Source organism: Myotis brandtii, unplaced genomic scaffold (assembly GCF_000412655.1).
Source record: "Myotis brandtii unplaced genomic scaffold, ASM41265v1 scaffold155, whole genome shotgun sequence".
NCBI classification, from domain to species: Eukaryota; Metazoa; Chordata; class Mammalia; order Chiroptera; family Vespertilionidae; genus Myotis; species Myotis brandtii.
Window position 1 is genome coordinate 740,330 of NW_005355621.1, and position 13,572 is coordinate 753,901.

The window sequence follows — 13,572 nt, forward strand, 5'->3', positions numbered from 1 at the left end:
TAGATAGATAGATAGATAGATGATAGATAGATAGAATAGAGACAGAGATATACAGACAGTTGAGGAAGTTCCTGAGTCATAGCAGCGAAGGGGTCAGTTTAACCATCTGTGTCCTCTGACCAGCCTCTCTCTGGTCCACACACCACAGAAAACAGCAAAGACTTAGCCTGTCCCCAGCATCCCTCTGTCCGAAGCAGTCCCTCAGGACCCAAGAGGGAAACCAGTTCAACTCTCAGGTGCATTTGGACCCAGAGCATGCAGTGAACGCAGATCAGTCACCATGGAGAGAAACTGCTCCTCACCATTGAGCTGGGCGGTGCCTGCAGCAAAGGCAGGAGAAGATTCAGGGCCATCAGCCAAGAGGCCACACGCTTGAGGCCATGGTCCCCTGACAAGGCCCAGAAAGCAAACGCTCTCCTGAGTTTACCGGATGTACACTAAACATCACCTGCGGGCAGGCGGCCAAGAGTCCCTGTCCCAGCAGGCTGGGTGGAGCTGCCTCGTGGGGGACAAAGGACACAGCTGGTTCTGAAGAGTCTGAGAAGAATGAGAGCCTGGAGGAAAGTCCCCCCTGGCCCCTCAAAGGGCAGAGATCTGAAGCTAGATCTGGGGCTTGATGTGAGGGTCCCAGCCCAGGAGGGTGAGGAAAGGGGAGGTGAGCAAGGCCTTGAAACCCTTCCCATGGGGCGGGGGAGAAATCAGCTCCAGGAGGGGCCTGAGAGGCCGGGCAGCCCCTCCCATACACCATTTGTAAAGGTAGACTCCAAATGAATGAAAAACCTAAATGTGAAAAGAAAACTATAAAGCTAAAAGGAGAAAGAAGGGCCTCTTTAATAAGAGTCCCAAAGTACAAACCAGAAAGCAAAAAAGTCGATTGCTTCAATGACAACAAAATTAAGGGCTTCTGTCCAACAAAAGATACTATAGACAAAGTTAACAGAGAAGTGGCAGAGTGGAAAAAGACATTTGCAATGCCTAAACCCAACAAAGGATTAACATCTAGCTACCCAAGAAAGACCAATAAATGAACAGGAAAAAGATAAAAAGAGGAAAAGCAACAGAAAAATGGTTTGTGACTATGAGTGGGCAGCTTTCACAAACGTGAAAACTAGAATGCTAGCATAGTCAACAGATATATGACTATGATTCTAAAAATCACTAGTAATGAGAGAAATGAAAATGAAACAACAATGAGGTTCCATGCTATACTCAACATTGGAAAAATTAGAATGTTGAGTAATGCGGGATGCTGTAGGAGATGTGGGTAAATGGGAACCCTCACACTTACACCACTGGTGGGAGTCTAGATTGGTGGAACCAATTCTAGAGACTTACTTGGAGATTATGGAAACCAAGGACGTACAAACCCTATGACCCAGCAAACCAATGCTGGGGGACAGAACCCAGAGAAAGACTTGCACAGGTCCATACGGGGTCAAGTGCAAGGATATTCATGACGGCACTGTTGTGGCAGTGCGGAACTGGAATCAACTAGTTGCCTATCACTAGAGAATGAATAAGTGCAAAATATGGGGGATACTTGTGACATGATAGTCCTTAGCACCATTCACCAATTATTTCCGACTTTCCTCCTTCTAGATTCATGATAGATTGCAGTCTCCACCTCTTGTGGCGTTGGGAATGGCCATGTGATTTGTGTTGCTACTTCTGGACTCGTGTGCTGTTTGTTTGCCACAGAACCGATTATGAGCCAGTGAGTGGTTAGCCACTCTCTCCTCTCCCTGCCATGGTGGAGGCTCCATCAGCCGAAGTCCCTGACTGAGATGTGAAGCAAAGTGCCCAGGGACCTGACAGGTAGTATGGCCAATCGGTCAACCTTTTATTATTTTAAGCCATTAAGATTTTGGTGGTGTTACTGCAGCATCACTCAGCCTACCTTGATCGCTACAACTATGCAGCTGTTAGAAGCAATAAACTAGATGTACAGCCAACAACATGGACAGATCTTAACACCATGGTGAGAACATGGGTGGAAACAGTAAGAACAGCATAGGCTCCCTGGCACAATATCACCGCTCTAAATACACACACAAAATAACATGCATGGCTTATAGACATATCACTGTTTGAGGGCATGTATTAAACACCTCAGATGGATGTGGAGAACACAGATGAAGAGAGAAAAATTAAGAGCTAAAACAAGAGAGCTTTACATTGATGATACCTGCATAAACGTATCAGTATGAATCATTCAACTCCCTCTTATATCTGAGATCCAAAAAAAAAAAAGGAAAAGGAAGTGTGTAAACAACTTGTCTTAGTTTACTTCAGATGTATTTTAAATCCTTCCTTTCTCCACAAAGTTTTCATCCACCCAGACAGGCTTTCACCTCACAACCTCCATGGTTACCACACTTTCTTGGTACAAAGATGACAGCCGCGGCCGCTACTGCCAATATCCATTTCTCTGTGATCTAAGGGAAGAGAGCAGCAAGCAGCCTGTCTGGTCAGACAAGAACGGAACTGCACCAACTGGGGCAAACACCAAGCTGATGGGTGATGGGCAGTGTGGGGAGTAGTCCCAGCTCCCGATAGGATGTCAGCAGAGAACAAATGCAATGGCCCAGTGGGCGCGCCTGCCGGTCCTGCTCAGGCCTGCACCTGCAGGAGGTGATGCAAGGCTCTCAGGGGACCGCTCCTGGCAGTCGAGTTTACTGGGTTCCCGGAGGACACGGGGTTCAGGAGTGGGCTGGCTTGGAACTCACTCCCTAGCCACGTTCCAGCAATGACTATGCAGAAACGCTCTTGAGAGGCAAACACGGCTCGGCCCCAACAGCTCCTTGCCATCACTTTTTCTCCCTGGTGTAGTGCAAAGGGGCGGGGCTGAGAGTCAGGCAGACCGGAGCTGAGTTCAGGGGGTGCCCCAGGGAGAAGCTGTAAAGCTCTTTTGGGGCAGGGACCTCAGATTACTTGATTTAGTAGCTCTAGCTCCTCATCAAATGTTTATGGAGTGAATAAAGTAATGAACGAGTCAGTTAATTGATTAACAAATTAATTTTTCTTCCAATGATCTCTATTTTATACCTCTTCTCTCCCCTTTGGCATTGAATTAATTCGGCGCTTTGAGCTATTTGTCTCCAAGCCTAGCACCGTGTCAGGCACACAGCAGAAGCTTATGAATATTTGCTGAACTGAATTGTTTATGTGCTTCTTACTTATTCATTGTCTTTTAGAAACCACCAACTTAGACGAATACGTTTGTTTTATTTGTGGCACCCCCTCCAGAATGTAAATAATAGTAATTCCTTTCAATTACCAAACATGTGATACAAGGTTCTTTCATATTCATTATCGAGATTAATCCTTATATCATCAGCCCTCTCTTATTATGTCCTTTATATAGATAAGTAGGACAAAACTACAAGAGAGTAAGTAATCAACCCACAGTTTTCTGGACAGCAATGTGGAAGAACAATAGAATTAGAAAATCAGCATTTTGCCATCCTCACTATCACAATGACTCGGGTAAGGATCATCAACAGATGCTAAGATTTCTGGGGGAGAGATTGTGCGGGGAACAGGATATTCACATGCTCTCGAAGGAGCACAGATTACTTACTAGCCACAAAGGGAAAATGTGTCTGTAACAGTGAGATCTTGTGGTCACTACCTTTTTAGCCAAGGGATCAAACTTAGCATCTCCGACTGTGGGACGGCCAGACTTTATGTGTCCCCAGTGGGATGCGGTCACAAGCACACAGCAACACCTGTGGTATTCCTGCCGCACGTGTTTCATTTTACTACAACCCCGAGGAAACCCACAAACAAATCCAGAACGTGGGCCGTTCCACAAAACACACGGTCTGTTTTCTTTCAAAAACAGTCAGTCGTGAAGACATAAAAAGGCAGGGAGCTGCTCTAAATTAAAAGGGATATAGCAATCAAATGTAACACATCGGCGCCTAGATTTTTTTTCAAGTTATAAAAGTCATTCTTGGGGCATTTGAGGAAAATTAAATAAGTGCTGAATAGTAGATGGCATTATTGAATTAATATCCGTTTTCTGAGGCAGGATATTATTGTATTAATGTTAAATCTCTTGATTGTGATATAATGGCCTGGTAATTAAGTAGGAGAATGCCCTTGTTCTCAGGAAAGGCAGCGGAAGCATTTGGGGTGAAGACCGGGGTAAAGTGTCGTGATGTCTGAAACTTACTTTTACATGGTTCAGCAAAATGAAAATGTGTGTGTGTGTGTGTGTGTGTGTGTGAGAGAGAGAGAGAGAGAGAACATGTGACAACAATGCTAACAGTTGGTGAATCACAGTGAAGAAAAAGAGTATATACTGTTTATCATACTATTCCTTCAAATAAAAAAAAAAAGTCCTGGCTGGTGTGGCTTGGTTGGTTGGAGCATCGTGCCATGAACTGAAAAGTCTCCGGTTTGATTCCCGGTCAGGGCAGCGGCTACTTGATGTCTCTCTCTCACAAGGATTTTTTAAACATTAAAAAACAAGCGTTGGGAGAAAAACATAGGTGTTCTGATTTTAAGGCCACGGACTAACCAGGACACTGACCCACCCGTACAGGAGGTCTCTGGTGTCCCCTGGACTGCCATCAGATAGCCTTCTCTAGCTGGGAAGAATTATCAGTCGTTCAGAGAGAGAGGGTTGCTTTCCTTCTTGTTCATTAAAAACATCTTTTCTGTTGATAAGGGTACCAATACATACTCAATATGGATTATAGAATGAAGTCTATTTTCCACCCCATTTCCATTTTAATAGTAAAACATATTTGCTAAACATCCCAATTAAAGGTTGGAGAAAAGGCCATACTTCACCGTGCAAGCTGCATTTTCACTAATTTGGTCTCTGGTTAAGGGTTTAAGAGAGATGCCAGCTGTCAGGCAAAAGTGCTGCCCTCCTCCCAGCCCTGTCCCCAGCAGGCATGACTAATCAATCACCGTGTACTTTCCCCCCAAGCCTGAACCTTTTCTGAAGCCTCCTGGTATTATGGTTTTCCTTTTTGTTTTTTTAAAGACATAAGGAGACGAGGAAAATGCTCACCCTTCTCTTTCTAGGAGACTCATTATATCCAAAGAGCTTATGTAAGATATTTTCTCTGAAAAAATTGTTGTTTTCAAGGTCCCTGATTTCCTCTTAATTATTCATTCAACAATTATTTCTGGGCTGCACAGATGAATGGGAGCCAGATCTCCCCCAACCCCCAAGGCTCACCAATAGAAACTGACAAGGTGTTCAAGGCGGGGCACAAAGCAAGGAGTGGCCAGCTGGCTGGGAAGGGGAGGAACGGGCTTCCCAGAAGAGGTGGCTCATGCTCAGAAGCCTTCTGGGTGAGTTCCTGTGGCCCGAAAGGTGCTGGTGGCAGCAATGCCATCAGGGACGTGCGGTGTGCTGTCATGATGCATTATCCCCACTCTGACTTCACCAAGTCCCATGGATACCCCCGGGCACCTGAGCCGACTGTTGGTCCATCCCAGTGTGAGGCAGTGTTGGCTGTCAACCTTGTGTTGTTGGTGGTGAAATTCCGTGAATGTGTCCTGTTCGTGAGTCAAGCCTGACTTTTCACTCTGTGGTGGGGCAGGTCACTGCAGCAGGTGGAACGGGCAGCTGTCTGCTGAGATTTGTGCAGTGCCAAACTGGACTCACCCACGAGCGTGAAACATGTCGCTCCCCAGTATCTGAAACTCCAACTCCCCGTGAGAACAGCACGCTAGTGAGGAGAGGACACGATGGGACAGGGGGAGGGTGATGAAAACCCACATTTAATGAGCAGCTATTATGTACCCACATTGACAGGGGTTTACATCAGCCCATTTGACCATCAACAAGCTTGGGAGGCAGGGGAGAGGGGGATAAATCCCAAATGGCTCTTCTACACTGGATCGGGATCAAAACCTAACAAAGTTATGAAGCAGGTAGACAGAGGGAAAAGGGGTGTGTTTTTTTGGTGTTTACTCTGTGTATTAAGCACCTAGAAAACTGTAAAAGGTATTATTATACCCATTTTGCAGATGAGCAAGCTGAGGGTTCAGAAAGGTTTGTTCATCATCATCATTACAACACAAATGGCAATGTGTATTAATGAACGCTTATTTTGTATCAGGTTCCACAAACTCTTTATTTAAATTATCTTATTTCATTTTCACAGCAACCCTGCGATGTGGGCTTCATTATGACCATTGTAACTGTGAAGTCACTAAGTCTAAAATAAAGGTTAAGTCACCTGGTCAAGGTCACACACATTCAGTAGGCATTGGCTCTGTGATTTAAACTCAAGTCTGTCTGACTCTAAGCCCATGTTCTCAAACACAGCTAATGCTGCCTCCACAATGTGTGCCACCTACTAAGTGCCAGAGCACCAGAACCACCACTGTGGCAGTGAGAAAGATCCTCTACCTCCCAGGGGACTCTATTAGGGCCTCCTTGTATGTGTGGATGTCATTCTTTAGACCAAATCTAAAAAGAAAGGGAAAACAGTCTCAATAAAAATGTAACTTTTATTTTTGAAGGACCAGGCTTCAGCAACAATAGTTCACAATTATTTCATGCTTGCTGTGTACCAGGCACGGTTCTAGGAAGCACCGTCTATATGGTGGTGGACATACCACTGCTCACCCAAACTCCTGGTTTTCCTCTGCCCTGGGCCCTTTCTGCCACCTTGAACTTGTACATGGCCATGCAGTTTGCTTTGGCCAATGAGGTACAAGCAGAAGTGATTTGCATCACTGTCGGCGAAGCCTTTGAGGGCCAGTACATAATTCTCCATAATCTGTCTTTGCCACTGTAGCCAGCATGGAAACACATTGATAGGAAGAAGTTGGAAAATTGAAGAAGCCTGGAATATGTTGAGCTAAGGCATAGAGGGCCACTGCACTTGGAGTCAGTCAGATCTCCCAAGGACTTTGCACAGGTGAGAAAAACACTTCAGTGCATTGACCTTCTGAGATTTGGGATTTGTCTGTTACTGCAGCATAACCTATCCTATTCTGACTAATAGTCATCAAATCCTTATAACAATTCTATGATGGGGGTGCTGTTATTACCCCCATTTTACAGATTAGAAACTAAAGCACAGAGAGGCTAAGTAACTTGCTAAAGATCACACAGCTAGCAAAAGGTAGAGCCAACTGTGAACCTCAAGAATAAGACTCCAGCCCAGCCATTTGTGGCTCAGTGGTTGACCAGGAGGTCATGGTTTGGTTCCCGGTCAGGGCACATGCCTGGGTTGTAGGCTCATTCCCCAGTGGGGGTTGTGCAGGAGGCAGCCAATCAATGATTCTCTCTCATCATTGATGTTTCTATCTTTCCCTTCCTCTCTGAAATCAACTAAAAACACACACATACAAACACACACACACACACACACACACAAACACATACTTAAAAATAAATAACACTCCGGAATCCATGCTCTCAATCAGTATCCTGTAATTCCTCACTAACATTTTTACCAGACAGACAGACTAAAGAATAAACATCAAGGTCTATAAATTTCTTGCTATACCTTAGCCAATGTTTAAAGAATAAAAGAATTATAGAATTATAAGAACATATAACTTTAAAAAAACACCCAAATTGCTTGCTTTATAAAAGAAAACAGCCTAGCTTCTGCTTGCAAGGCAATTAAAACTGAAAACGTGTGACAACAGAGGTGACTATTCTTTGGGGAATTGCCTGGAATGATGGAAAAACTCTTAAAGAAAAACTTTCTCTTAAAGTTTTTTTTCTCTACCCAATTCCTTGGAGTTTACCCTAAAGGGCGAAAGACACAATTAAAAGTATAATTAGTGGTCTCACCTTCCCCCAAAATTACATGTTTTCTTTCTAATTGAAAAAAACAATACTTCTTTAACAGATTCATTACTTTCTCCCTAAATCAAAGCAAATCCTTCATGAGTTGCTGAGATCCTTAAGATAAAATGAAATCATCAAAAACCTCACATCATGAACTCGAGTGTGTCTCTCTCAGTTCTTTTTTAAGCAAGGACACTTGTCAAGGTCCTCTCTGTTGAGAGCAGTCCATCATAACCACTGCTCATCATAATTTAGGACACGGGGTTAAATGGTTCTTTCAAATGCAATTAGTGAATTTCACGGGAACAGGACTGGTCAGAAGGTCTGCCCCAAGGCTGTGAGGGGCATGCCATTTCTACCAGGGGACGCTGACCAGCTGGCAGGGCTGGCTTTTAGCTGGCTCTTCCTCAAAGTTTAGGGGTTGTCAACCTTCAAAAGTCAGATGCTGCTGATGGTGGTCAGTGCGCATCATAGCTACTGGCCTGTTGTCAGGTCGTAATGGTCGCCTAGGCTTTTATATATATAGACTAGAGTCCCGGTGCACGAAATTCGTGCACTGGGGGGTGTCCCTCAGCCCAGCCTGCACCCTCTCCAATCTGGGACCCCTTAGGGGATGTCCGACTGCTGGTTTAGGCCCTCGCACAATCTGGGACTGCTGGCTCCCAACCACTCGCCTGCCTGCCTGCCTGATTGCCCCTAACTGCTTCTGCCTGCCAGCCTGATCACCCCTAACCACTCTCCTGCCAGCCTGATTGACACCTAACTGCTCCCCTGCCAGCCCGATCACCCCCAACCGCCCTTCCCTGCCGGCTCGGTCACTCTCAAGTGCCCTCCCCTGCTGGCCTGGTTGTCCCTAACTGTCTGCCGGCCCGGTCACTCTCAAGTGCCCTCCCCTGCAGGCCTGGACCCTCACAACTGCCCTCCCCTGCAGACCTGGTCACCCCCAACTGCCCTCCCCTGCTGGCCTGGTTGCCCCTAACTGTCCTCCCCTGCTGGCCATCTTGTGGCTGCGGGCGCCACCATCTTTGAGGGCGTGGCAGTCAATTAGCATATTCCCTCCTTATTGGCTGTGGGTGCCACCATCTTTGAGGGTGGGCGGTCAATTAGCATATTCCCTCCTTATTGGCTGTGTGTGCCACCATCTTTGCAACGGCATGAGGGTCAATTAGCATATTCGCTCTTTATTAGATAGGATTCTCGAATTCTCTGTTTCCTCATCAACAAGATAGGAATGGCCAGAATTTCATTGTTAGATGAATCAAAGGAAGAGATGGTGGCAAAAAGCCTAGCATAGTGCTCAATACAAATTAACTCTCATTTTTATCATTATCACTAGAGAACACTTATCCTCGCCTGTTGTTTCCTGCCATGGGAAGGGACATCCATTTGCATAACACTCCTGGTTTTTCTTTCTCTCACATTCCAGGGGAGGTGGAATGACTCACCGAGTTAGTGAGTTGAGGAGGAGGAGCTGCATGGGCATAGCTCAGCCTGGCTCTAATCTTTCTCCCTGGAAGCCAGCTGCCTAGGGAAGCAAGCATTCTGATGAACTCCCACAATGCCTTCGTTTTCCAGGATGAGGTCCTGTGTTCTCCAGCACCACCCACGAGTAGGTACTCACACCTGATCACTTGTAGGGTCCAGTATTAGGAAGCCAATGGTTGCTGTACTTCTAAGCCATGTTCTCCAAACTAGTCTTCATTAGTAATGAGAGGGATGTTTTAATCTCTATCTGCCTGACATATCCTGTGTCTGGCTCAGCTGCATTAGAACCAGTGGAGAGAAAAGAGGTGCTATTTACCGGATTGCCTCCAGCCTCAATGAAGGCCACTGCAATCTTTTGGCAGGTACTCAAGGCCTTTTATGAGCTGGGTGGTCGAACCCAACAATCCCAAGGTTAGGAATTTACCCTTAGGATATATTCACTCACATGTGAAAAGTTATATTACAGGGTAATTCACTACAGAGCTGTTTATAGAATCAAAAAAATGGGAAACAACCTAAATGCCCAATATTAGAGAATTGACTATAAGATAGAACATTACTTATTCATTTTAAATGATGCTGTCAGAGTATGTAATGACATTTAAACATGTCCATAATCTGATAAGTGAAATAAGTAAGTGCAAACAATATGTACAATATGATTCTACTTTGTAAGGAAAACATTAAACACATAGAAGCGTTTGCAAAAGATATACAAATTGTTAACACTTAATGCTAGCTCTAGATGGTGGGATGGTGGGTCACTGAAATTTTCTCTTTTGTTGCTTATGTAAATGCTCTAATTTCCCCACGATGTACATTACTTCCTTTATTTTTTTTCTAAATATATACTTTTTATTGATCTTTAGAAAGAGGGGAATGGAGAGGGAGAGAAAGAGAGAAAGATCAACGCAAGAGAGAAACATCAATGGGCCACTTCCTGCCAAGACCGGGAATCGAATTGGCGACCTGTCAGTCAGTGCACAAGACAACGCCCAACCAATTGAGTCACACTGGCCAGGGCTATACTTCCTTTAAATTAAGAAGGTATTTTTCATTTTTCACAGAGCTAGGTGCACAGTGGCTGATGGAGAGAATGTCTCTGGGGAGTCCAACCTCTGCTTTGTGCCTTCGGAGGGGCCTGGCCCGCTTTGGGAACTGAGCCATCAGGTGAGCGTGACTGTGCTCAGTCTAGAGTCATCCTGGCCTGCAGTTGAGAGTCTGGTTGTTCTGGGTGTGTACTGGAAGAAGTTGGGGCAGGGTTCTTTCTGTGGGAGCTGGGAGCCCTTGTGGGACAGTCAGTCCTGGCCAGGTCAGGTGGGTGGTGACCCAAGTAAGGAGCTTGGAACAGCCTGGAAACAACTGTCAGGAAGTGGTCACCTGGGATACTGGGGCCTTCGCTGCCAATGGTTAAAGTCCCAAATGCTTGGCATGGCATTCAAGACCTCTGTGGACGGCCCTCACACTTACCCCACCGGCCATTTCCAGACAAATGAAACTCTTACCACTCCTCAAATGGGGCACACCCTGGCCCCTCGAAGCCCCTGATGAGGTGTTTCTTCTCCTCACCCTCCTCCAACCACCTCCCATCTTTCTGATGTACTCCTGCACCACCAACATCCCCTACACCTACCTGTACCACCAATGTCCCCTACACCTACCTGTACCACCAACATCCCTACAGCTACCTGCACCACTACCACCCCCCACATCTATCCAGCAGCAGTGTTCTCTGGGTGCCACAAATCTCTAAGCTTATAAGCACAATTTGAAAGGGAGCAGGTGCCTAGAAGTCCAGAGGGCACACAGCAACCCCACATGTATCTAATTAGCAGTCACTGTCCCTTTCTAGTCCGCAGGTTTCTTTGACCAATTTGAGGACAGGACCAGGTGTCCTCGGGCTCTCAAAGGCCCTACAGGCCCTGACAGTCAATGATCCATCCCCCAGGCATTGGCCATGCATCCTGCCTCCTCCCTTCTGTCCCTCACAGTCACCTGACCTCAGCTTGAGCACAGGCACAGCATCGACTTTTTTTTTTATCAGTCTGAATGTCAACTCCCAGACACCAAGATGATTTCATTTCTTGAGGTCAGGAGGTCAAGTCAACCATGTCTGCCCCTCTGTCTTGAACACACAGCAGAGGGAACAGCAGGCCCAGCAGGGTCAGGAGTCACCCAGATGTTCAATAGCAGTGGCACTCACATTTAGAGGGCACCAGAATCCCCCAGGAGGGTTTATTTAAACAGAGATGGGGACCCCACCACTAGACTATCTGACTCCACAGATCTTGGGTGGTTCGGAGACCCACCCAAGAGAACTGTTATTTGGGATTGAGTCCCAAAAGCCTTCCAAGGTCTGGCTCTCACCCCTTATTACTTGCCTGAACTCATCTCCTACACTTCTGCTTACTCAACCCACTCCCGATAGGCCAGGCACATTCCTGCCTCAGGGCCTTATCATGTACTATCCCCACTGTCTAGAACAGCCGTGGGCAAACTACGGCCCGTTTGAAATGAATAAAACTAAAAAAAAAAAAAAGACCGTACCCTTTTATGTAATGATGTTTACTTTGAATTTATATTAGTTCACACAAACACTCCATCCATGCTTTTGTTCCGGCCCTCCGGTCCAGTTTAAGAACCCATTGTGGCCCTCGAGTCAAAAAGTTTGCCCACCCCTGGTCTAGAAGGCCCATCCCCAGTTATCTATAGTTCTTTCCCTAACCTTTTGAAGGTCTTCACTAAGATGTCACTCTCTCATTGAGGCTTCCCCCTGCTCCCATAGCTAAAATCACAATCGCCCACCATTTACTGTCCCCATTCACTGCTTTATTTTTCTCTCTAGCACTTATCCCCACATATTATATACAGGGTGGGGCAAAAGTAGGTTTACAGTTGCGAGCACACAAAACACAATTTTTGTATTATTCTTCATTAATTATTGTATTATTTTTCATACGAACAACTGTAAACCTACTTTTGCTTCACTCTGCATTTTATAGTATTAATTTTATTTATGTCTGTCTCCCCCTCTAGAATGTGGGCTCCATGAAGGCAGGGGTTTTGTTTTGTTTACTGCTGTATCCCAGAATGGCATCTGGTATATTGTAGGTCATCTAACATTTGTGGAAGGAAGAGAGAGAAGGACAGAGGGAGAGAGAAAAGGGAGGGAGAGAGGGGAAAAGGAAGGCGGGAAGGAGAATGGGAAGGGAGAAAACAAGCAAAGAAGGAAGGAAGGAATTTCACAGACACGTAATATTCTTTTAATAGTTGTAGGAGATCAACAACGTGGGTACTGACAGTTATTTTGCCAAATAAAGGCTTTAAAGTCCAGAAACGTCAATTACCATCTCCTATCCCATCAGGGCCCCACAGGGTGGACTGGAGGCTGCCAAGCACTTGGTAGCCTGAGTGAATGGTACCCCTGGTGCTGGACGAATGCATCTGCACGGCGCCATGTAGCACGCTGAGCACCCTCACGCCTTGATCTAATGACAAAAGGGCCCCAGTGCCTTTCACAGGACAGAGCAGGGGCTGTAGATTTGCCTTCAAATCCCAACTCTGAATGCCTGGGGCACTGAGGGATGCTGGGGCCACTTCCAGGCCACCCACCGTGGAGCATTTGGTGGGGATGCAAGCACACACCTGCTTACATTTGCCAAACTTGAAAAAGATGCCCATAAATGTTGGTTGAATTCATGAATGACATTTGCCTGCTGAATGTGCCTGAAATATGCTGGCTGCCTGAGGGCATGAGTACAGTGGCATCTCAAGGCAATGCCCAATGCCCATGCAACTCCCCAAGCTGTAATTCAACAAGATTCCTCAGGGTTCTCTGAGCTCCTGAGGGCGGGAACTTATCTTTGTATTCTCAGGGTCGAGTTCAGATGCCCCCCTATGGCTGAGCTTCAGTAAACATTTGTTGAGCCGAGTTTTTCCTTGTACGCTCAGAAAGTCTGGCTTTAGTGCCTAGGCCTGGAGGATCTGATTCTGAAGCATGAGAGGATTCAGGGGCATTGAGCCCAGCGCTTGGCACGTAGTAGGTCCTCAATAAATGTTGACTGATTGGTTCACAGACAGATCTGCGGACTCATCCAAATACTAACTGCAGCTCTGGGGTCTTGGCTGCTGCGGAGACTGTTGCTGCTACGTTTTCCTCCCGAGGAATGATGCACAGTCTGTCTGGAGTGTGTCAGACTCTGGGGAGAGAGCAGGAGGAGGGAGGACAGCAGCAAGTAGCACCCTGGGTGGGAGCTCGTTTGGCTAGAGAAACAACCAGATGCAGGCCGATTCTTTAACATTGGAGATAA

The 13,572-nt window shown here is 46.1% G+C and overlaps 1 protein-coding gene across 1 annotated transcript in view; it reads right to left on the reverse strand.

The window, feature by feature from the left end:
* BTBD11 (BTB (POZ) domain containing 11) overlaps positions 1–13,572 on the reverse strand; it is a 280,948-nt gene that overhangs the window by 238,614 nt on the left and 28,762 nt on the right. The window lies entirely within an intron of this gene.